Here is an 8,903-nt window from a genome sequence, read left to right on the forward strand (position 1 = left end):
CAGGACAGCTAGGGCTACATAGAGAGACTTTGTCTTAGGAAAACAAAATAATAGTAACAATAACAATGATAATGATAATGATAATAATAAAACAATAACAACATGAAATTTAAAAAACAAAACAACAACAACAAAAAAAAAAAAACAGTGGCTGTGCCCACCTCGTAACCTCCTAATTAACACAACACAACCTAGAGAAGGGCTGCTTTGAGTGCAAGAAAAGTGATTCTCTCTCCTAGACAAGCCTGTCAAAGGGCTGGAGTCAAGAGATTCATTATCCATCTGTCTGTCCATCTGTCTGTCCGTCCTTCCCTTATGTGGCTACAGGGGTGAAACTGTCAAATCTCTAGAGGTAGAAAAGGAGACTTTGATGAATTTGGGTCAACTGGAGAATGGCTTCATTCTTCATATGACTTCAAAAGCATTTTAACGTTTCCAAAACATAATCTACTCTGTAACTTCAAAGTTAATTGATTCAGTGATTGGTTCTACCTTGCCTGGGGAAATTCATCCCCTTACATACTTTATGAATTAAAATACTAAAGCAACTTTCCATGATGTATTTTGAAAGCTGATGATGGATCATTAAGAAGAATTTTCATGGCAGATTTCTTGGCTCTAGCCTGGCTTATTTTATGAACTCATTCACTGAGTCTGAGGCAAGTGGATTCTGGTTTCTGGGGAGGTTATTCTGTGCATACTACAAAGCTCATGTACCTTAATTACTTGTAATTAGTTGTATTGTAAGCTCATATCTGTTTAATTCATCCTAATTAGCCTCATCATAAACAGAATGGGCGATTGTTACAGGTTGTCTTGTTACACTGATGGGAAACATCTGGAATGGATAATTAGCTCCAACAACCAATGAACTTGGGCTACAAGCTGCTGTGAATAATCACTTCGCCCCCTTCTCTGGGAGAAGCCAGAAACTTAGAGCATAATATAGGGTCAGAGTAAAGTCAAGTTGCCTCTTCTGTGTAGTGCAGTAACAGTAACGGGGTAGGTTTTGTCTTTTTGATGCTTTTTCTGAAGGGACAGGTCTCTGTGTGTAAATGTGTGTGTGCGTGTGTGTATGTGTGTGCACTCACATGGATGTAAAACCACAGCCACATGAGCTCATTTATAGTTACACATGTGCATGTATTTGTGAGCACATTTTTTTTTTTGAGACAGGGTTTCCCTGTGTAGCCCTGGCTGTCCTGGAACTCACTCTGTAGACCAGGCTGGCCTCGAACTCAGAAATCCACCTGCCTCTGACTTCCAAGTGCTGGGATAAAAGGCATGCGCCACCACCGCCCAGCTGTGAGCACATTTTATACATTTTTAATTGTTATATTTTACTTATGCATTTGTATATGCATGCGTATGAATGTTTGTGTGCATGCCTGCTCGTGTGTGTGTGTGTGTGTGTGTGTGTGTGTGTGTGTGTGTGCCATATATGTAGATCCACCAGTATGCAAATGTCCTTGGAAACCAGAAGAGAACTGTATGATCCACCAGAACTGGAATAACAGGCAGCTGGGAGCCACTAGACCTGGATCCTGGGAACTGAGCCTGGATCCTCTGGGAGGGGAACCTCTTGACTCCTGAGCCATCCCTTCAGATCTATTTTGTACATTTAAAAAAAAAAAAAAGTCCTTCCATCATCACCTTTATGAACACCAAACTAAACAGATAAGTCCACCGGTGCAATTAACAGGGAGTCAGCGGGGCAGACCGAGGTACACCGAGGAGGCACGCTTCCCACCACCACCTTGGGATGAAAGAGGTGGGTATGGATGTTTCTTCTTCATTTCTGAGAACCGTCCTTGGAGGCATAGACCTCCTTTCTGGGTAAATTTTGGCCACTAAAAGTCCACAGAGGGAAAAGACTACTTCATAATGATAAGTTGGAAATGCAGAGCACGGAGCTGGCCTAAGAATGAGCTCCCTGCTACGTAAACAATCTGTGTAAAGAATTGCAAGGAAATGCGCCAAGGCGTGAGAGCACTCAGTTCTGAAGAAGCTTGCCTTCAGCCACGGAAATCTTGATTCCAGGGGAAAATAACTAAAAAGCCACACTGACCCGACAGAAAACGCCATGGTTATCGCCAAGAACTATTTTTCGCATCCGGGTGGAAAATTGGAAATTGAATTCATTGTTTTGTTTTGCAAGAATTTGGCTCAAGAAACTTCAACAGTGGAATCTGAAAGCCTATTTGAAAGACAGGGATTCAAAATAAGGGGCTTTGGGCTTCTGCAAAAGGGACTTCCGTTCTTTTGGTGAGAACGTCGTTGAGGTTTCGGGGCATAAAAATTTGAAATGGTTGTAAGTTTGCTGGCAAGATGGCTCAGCGGTTAAGAGCACTAACTGCTCTTCTGAAGGTCCTAAGTTCAAATCCCAGCAACCACATGGTGGCTCACAACCATCCATAATGAGATCTGATGCCCTCTTCTGGAGTGTCTGAAGACAGCTACAGTGTACTTACATATAATAGGTAACTAAATCTTTAAAAGATTGGTAATAAATAAGAGGGTTGAGGGTAGAAAAATCCTCTGTGGTGGTAGCATTAATAAACTTTAAAAGCATTTTATAAACTTGAAAATGTAGTGGTAAGGGATATAGGTGTATTGCAGGCATTTTTATTTTGTTTTACAAATTGAGAACGCAAAGGCACAAAAAGCTTCCGTGCCTATGGCACTTCTCTTGGGAAAAAAATTGAAACAACCTATCTATTCACCATCGACAGTAAGCAAATATGCTATGAAATTCAAATGAGGGCTGGAGAGATGGCTCAGTGCTTAAGGGTACTTGTTGCTCTTGCAGAGTTCCCAGGTTCAAGGGCCAGCACCAACCTAAGTGATCCAAAGCCATCTATAACTCCAGTTCCAGAGAATCTGTCTCCCTCTTCTGGCCTCCACAGGCCCTGCATGCTTGTGGTGTGGAGATATACCTGTGGGTAAAATACCAAATATGTAAAATAAATAAACTTTTAAGATAAAATATGGTAAAAATAAATAAATAAATCAGAGCTGCAGAGACCAGTAAGAATAGTCCGCCAACAGGGAATTTTGGTTTGGTTCGATTTGGTTTGGCTTGGGTTCCCCCCATCCCATCGGATTTTATGCAGCCCAACTGGACCTTGAACTCCTGATCCTCCTGCCTCTCTGTCCCAACTGCTGGGATCACACAGACGTGTGCCACCACGCTCAACACAAACAGAACCTTGAATCACAGAATGCAGTTATAGAATAATAGAGAGAGCATATTGTCACATTTGAAAATATCCAAACAATATGCTAAGTGTTGCTTTTAATATAAATCGGGAAGCTATCCGTGGGAATCCAGGTGTCAATATTGGATTGTGTTTACCTATGAGAAGGAAAAAAAAGTAGAGAGAGCATAGGGAGAAAGTCATGTTTCTTAGGTATGCTGGGGGTGAATATACTGTATCATTCTCTCTGGGCCTTCTCTACGTGTGAAATACTTTAAAATATCATTATTCTCCGGGCTGTGGTGGCACACGCCTTTAATGCCAGCACTTGGAAGGCAGAGGCAGGCAGATTTCTGAGTTTGAGGGCAGCCTGGTCTACAGAATGAGTTCCAGGACAGCCAAGGCTACACAGAGAAACCCTGCCTTGAAAAAAAAAATGTATATTTATATATACATACATACATACATGTATGTATATATAATATGTATGTATATATACATATACATATATACATACATGTATGTATATATATTATGTATGTATATATACATATACATATATACATACATGTATGTATATATATTGTGCATGTATATATATATACATATATATATGATTATTCTGTTTCCTTACTTTGTATCAGCGTATCACCCTTTGTCCTATTTATCGCTCACAAAAACCCCCAGTAGAAAAGCTTTGCTGTAACAGTTTCATAGATGAATGTTCCGGCTCAGTCTTTCATCACATACCCAAGTTCACTCACCCAGCATGTGACAGAGGAAAGCCTAGGGTTCATTTCCAGCGCTATCAATTTTGCTTTTCATTGCTTGTTAAATACTTGACAAGAAACATCTCAACAGAGGCGTTCTAGGGTACGACTCACCATAGCCGGCAAGGCGCGCTGGTTGAGCTTGAAGCGGCTGGATACACTGTATACACACTCGGGAAGAAGAGACAGATGAACGCTAGTGTTGAACTCACGCTCCTTTTGAGTCAGTCTAGGACACCAGGAAATGAGGCCACCTTCAGTTTAGGTAGTGCTACAACCTCAGTTCATCAAATCTGGAAATTCCGTCGTCGAAAAGCCAGAAACCTGAGTCACCTACGTGATTCTAGATCCTGTCAATCATCATTAAGCAGCACACCACGCGGTGTAGCACCGCCATCAAGGGAAAATGTACTGGACTGCCACTGCAACTTTTGTACAGGGTGCATGCAGCTCTTAACTTCCCTCCCTCCCTGAGCGCCTTCAAAAGATCTAACGCTGTTTCTCCCAGTTTATTTGCATGTTTGCCTTCTCAACAAAGAAGAAAGCAAGCCTCGTGCCTCAGCCACTTCCTGCCCGACTCATTGCTCCCATCAAGCCCAGACAGCACCCACTCTTCCAAGGAACCGGTCATAGCTGCGTGTCTGTTCAGGAAGTGGCTGCTTCTATAGACGGCCACAGCCTTCTCACTTCAGTCAAGACTTTTGTCACACTACACCCTGTCTGTGGTTTTGTTTTGATTTTTGTTTTGTTTTGTTTTGTTTGGTGGGGAGGAATGAATAATTGGCCTTGAACGGGGTTGTAGCGGGGGGACTGAGACGGTGTGACACAGATCCACAGCAGATTCGTGATCTCAGCCAGGATCGTATTGTACCTGGAAGGACAATAGAGTTCAGGAGACTGAAACCACGGAGACAAACGGTTTGTAAATTCTTCTTTTCCCCCATCACTTTGGGCAGCAATGGGCTGCCCTTCCTAAGCCAGAGAGAACAGAGTTAGATTGTATTGCTGCTTACAATACTACCAGAAAGAGGGACTTGATAAAAGCATGCCTACAGAACTGGAAGGCCCGGCCTTACGTTTAAATCTTCTAGCCTCTTCTGTTTTAGCGTGGTTGAAATGCCGCGGCTGGCTTCAGTGTGCGCAGAAGCTCCGTAAAATCATGTCTCCTTGTGCATACGTAGAAAGGATGCCTATTACATCACAACCCACGGGGCTGGTAACAGTCCTCTTGTCTCCACCCCTTAGAGTTAGGGGAGTGTGGAGAAGGTCCCCTGAAAAAAGAAGAAGCTACCCCAGCCACCTCTCACATTGACAGCTGGAGGAAATCTTTGTGGTCTGCCAGGTACCGGGCTGGATCCATCTTCGCGGACACAAGACCCACCGACATAAATCAGTCTTGGCATCCAAGTGGCCTTTGGAGATCAAAGTTCCAAGTAAGGAGAAAGGGGTGTGTTACACGGAATGATCCGGTGCCTCGAACATCCTTCAGGGGGGTTCCCTAGTGGAGCCCTAGAGACCCGTCCTTCACAATCTCGGGCTGAGCTGGGAGGTTCAACCGTCCTTAGGTCTCACATTTGTCAGGTGCCATGCCTGATGGGACAAGAAAGTACTCTGTCATGTATACTACTATCATTGTCTTTTCTTGGGGACCTATGAGGTGGTAGAACTCAGCATTTTTTTTTAACTTGTGAATCTCTCTCTCTCTCTCTGTGTGTGTGTGTGTGTGTGTGTGTGTGTGTGTGTGTGCATGCATGTGTGCGTGGGAATAGGCATGACTATGTTTGCATGTAAAAGCCAGAACACCTTGAGTATCATTCCTTGGGTAACATTCACTATTTCTTGGCTTTTTTTTTTTACCCCCTTTGAGACAAGGCTTCTCCTTGGCCTAGAACTTGGCAAATAGACTGGAATAGCCCCACAGCAAGCCTCAGATATCCATCTATCTCTGCCTCCCCAGGTCAGGGATTCTAAGCACATACCGACAGGCCTAGCTTTTTACACCCTACCTTTTCTTCATATTACAAGGAGGAAGTCATACCTCCGAGGGATGGGGCCCTGGCTTTTCTATCTCGTCTGTGTGCCCACTCTGTGAATGAAAGCCATGATGGGCGTTCCCAAGTAATCCATCCTGCCCTCCTCCACCTCCTGTGTGGTCCCCAACACCTCCTTCAAGTCATTCATCCAAGTCACTAAAAAGCATTTCTTACAGTGCAAAAAAAAAAAAATAGATCTTTATTGAACTACACATGAATCATACAGAAAAAGAGAGAAAAAAAGTCTCATAAAAAAAATGGCAATCAACAATAAGAAGCAAGCCAGATTTCTTTGATTGTATTCTTACAAAATCCTTTGGCCATTACAAACCTATTTTATTTCATTTTTTTGTTTTTTGTTTTGTTTTCCATTTTGATTTTGTATATATATATATATATATATATGCATTTTTTTTAATTTTGGATATATGTACATATATACATATGTCTATATATCCAAAATACACTGCCTTGTGTTATGGAAGGACATTTTTCGCACAAGTATGCATGAGGAGGAGCACAGGTCTCCTCATATCCCCTCCCCGTTCCCATTAGTCTCCTTTAAGAAACTTACTGTGAAGGCAGGTGGTCAGATGGCTCAGTGGTAAAAGCACGCACTGCTCTTGCAGAAGACTGGGGTCTACTTTCCAGCACCCACATAAGGCCACTCACAAACCCTGGCAACTCTGATCTGGAGAATCCAATGTCCTCTTCCAGCCTCAACAGGCACCTGACTTAAGTGCACAAAGCCCCCCACCTCCCACTGCTACACACACACACACACACACACACACACACACACACACACACATTAAAACAAAAGTAATAAATCTGGGGCTGGAGAGATGGCTCAGTGGTTAAGAGCATCAACTGCTCTTACAAAGGTCCTGAGTTCAATTCCCAGCAACCATATGGTGGCTCACAACCATCTGTAATGGGATCCGATGCCCTCTTCTGGGGTGTCTGAAGACAGTTACTATATACTCATATAAATGAAATAAATAAATCTTTTTTAAAAAAAAAGTATCCCAGTTTACTGTATTGAGTTGGCATTGTACAGAAATTAACAGCCATATTAGTCTAGAAATGTTGAATTTAATTTTTTTTCCATTTGTACAGGGGTAACGCACTATATTAAATATGTAAGGTCTTATCTACGTGGGTTTGATTACAAAAACTAATAAAGTATTCTCTAAATAATGAAAAAAATAAATCTTTTTTTAAAAAGTAATAAATCTATAAAAACAAATAGTGCCTGAAATAAACATGCTGTCCTATGTAGTAAGGGTGATGGGTCATGTGTTTCCTTAGTAACATGCTTGATAGCATGATAGTGAGGGGCGGAACCATGCTTCCGTGGTTGATGGAGATGTGCATAAAACATGCCTCATCTTACTTCACTTCAACTCTGATCTTCGTGTCTCACACTGCAGAGCTGGATAGAGGTGGACATCATTGGAGACACGAACCATCTTACTGACCAATCCCATACGTCAACCTGAAAACACCTGTCTATGGAATTCTCTTAGTAAATGCTCATCTCCCAGTCTCTCAGTCACCTCAGACTGACTAAAAAGGGCACAACGTCTATTTTTTTAAAATGCTTATTTTTAAGTGTGTGTGTGTGTGCGTGTGTATGTGTGTGTGTGTGCACAGGGTGTGTACATGTGAATGCAGGTGCCTGTAGAGTCTCGAGGAGGGTGTAAGGTTCCCTGGAGCTGGACTTACAGAGGGCTGTGAGCCACCTGACATGATGCTAAACATGGAACTCACAATCAATGCAGGAACAGCAAATGCTCTTAACCACGGAGGCATGGATCCTCCCCTCACTATATATTTTTAACACATTGACTCATGATTTCTGAAAGTCTTCCTCTGACCATTTACTTCCTAGGCTAGAAAGTTCTGTGTTCTGGGGCTGAGGGGGTATATTTCAACTGGTAGAATGAAAGGCCCAGAGTAGGTGGGGACATGGCTCAGTTGGTGAAACATTTGCCTAGTATGGCCAAAGCCTGGGTTCCACCTCCAGGACTGTATAAACCAGGCTTAGAGATAAACATTGTAAACCCAGCACTGGGGCAGGAGGAGGTGTGTGTGTGGAAGAACGGTTGAGGCAGGAGGATCCAATTTTCACGACCGTCTTCAACTACATATTAAATTCAAGGCTAGCCCGGATGACATGTGACCCAGATCTCAGGGGTAGGGTGTGAGATTATGAGATGCTTCAGTGGATGGAAAGGATGTGCTATCAATCCAGGTAACCCGACTCTATCTTCAGAATCTACATAGTGCAGAGAGACAACCCCAGTTCCCAAATGTGATCCTTGGCTGTCACATATGCATATAGCATGTACATCTACATGTATACACACATAGGAAAGGAAGGAGGGAGGGAAAGAAGAAGGGAAGGAAGGGAGGGAGAGAGACAGGGAGGAAGGACGGAAGGAAGAAAGAGAGGGAGGGAGGGAAGGAGGGAGGGAGGGAGGAAGAAGGAAGGAAGGAAGGAAGGAAGGAAGGAAGGAAGGAAGGAAAGAAGGAAGAGAAATAAAAGTTTGTTCTGAAGTTTAAATATACAGACACCACTCTTTTTCCTTAAAGGTGTGCTTGTCTATTTATATGTGAGTGTACATATATACATATGTGCACAAGTGTACACGCTCAGAGGTCAGGAGAGGTGTCAGTCATCTTCTCTATCATTCTGCCTGTTTCCATTCAGTCTGTTATGGGATACCTGGCCAGTTCATTATTTCATTAAAGATCACAAAGAGATTAGACCTACAAAATGGCTCAGTGGGTAAAGGGACTTGCAGCCAAGCCCAGCGGCCTGCAAGAGGTTTCTGGAACTAACACTTTGAAAAGAGAGAACGGATGCCTGCACGTTGTCCACTGGTCTCCATGTGTGC

General features: G+C 42.9%; 2 long non-coding RNA genes across 2 annotated transcripts in view; one reads left to right on the forward strand and one right to left on the reverse strand.

Moving 5' to 3' along the window:
- Positions 1-2,845: 2,845 nt before the first annotated feature.
- On the reverse strand, positions 2,846-5,094 carry LOC116075290. The gene is made up of 3 exons (XR_004112506.1): positions 5,044-5,094; positions 4,082-4,196; positions 2,846-2,936 (listed from the first exon to the last, which is right to left on the reverse strand). It is a non-coding gene; the product is annotated as an uncharacterized LOC116075290 (long non-coding RNA).
- LOC116075289 overlaps positions 4,792-8,903 on the forward strand; it is a 4,571-nt gene continuing 459 nt past the window's right edge. The window contains exons 1-2 of the long non-coding RNA XR_004112505.1: positions 4,792-4,885; positions 5,213-5,400. This is a non-coding gene — a long non-coding RNA (uncharacterized LOC116075289). The remainder of the gene's footprint in view (positions 4,886-5,212; positions 5,401-8,903) is intronic.

This window comes from Mastomys coucha, unplaced genomic scaffold (assembly GCF_008632895.1).
Source record: "Mastomys coucha isolate ucsf_1 unplaced genomic scaffold, UCSF_Mcou_1 pScaffold3, whole genome shotgun sequence".
NCBI classification, from domain to species: domain Eukaryota; kingdom Metazoa; phylum Chordata; class Mammalia; order Rodentia; family Muridae; genus Mastomys; species Mastomys coucha.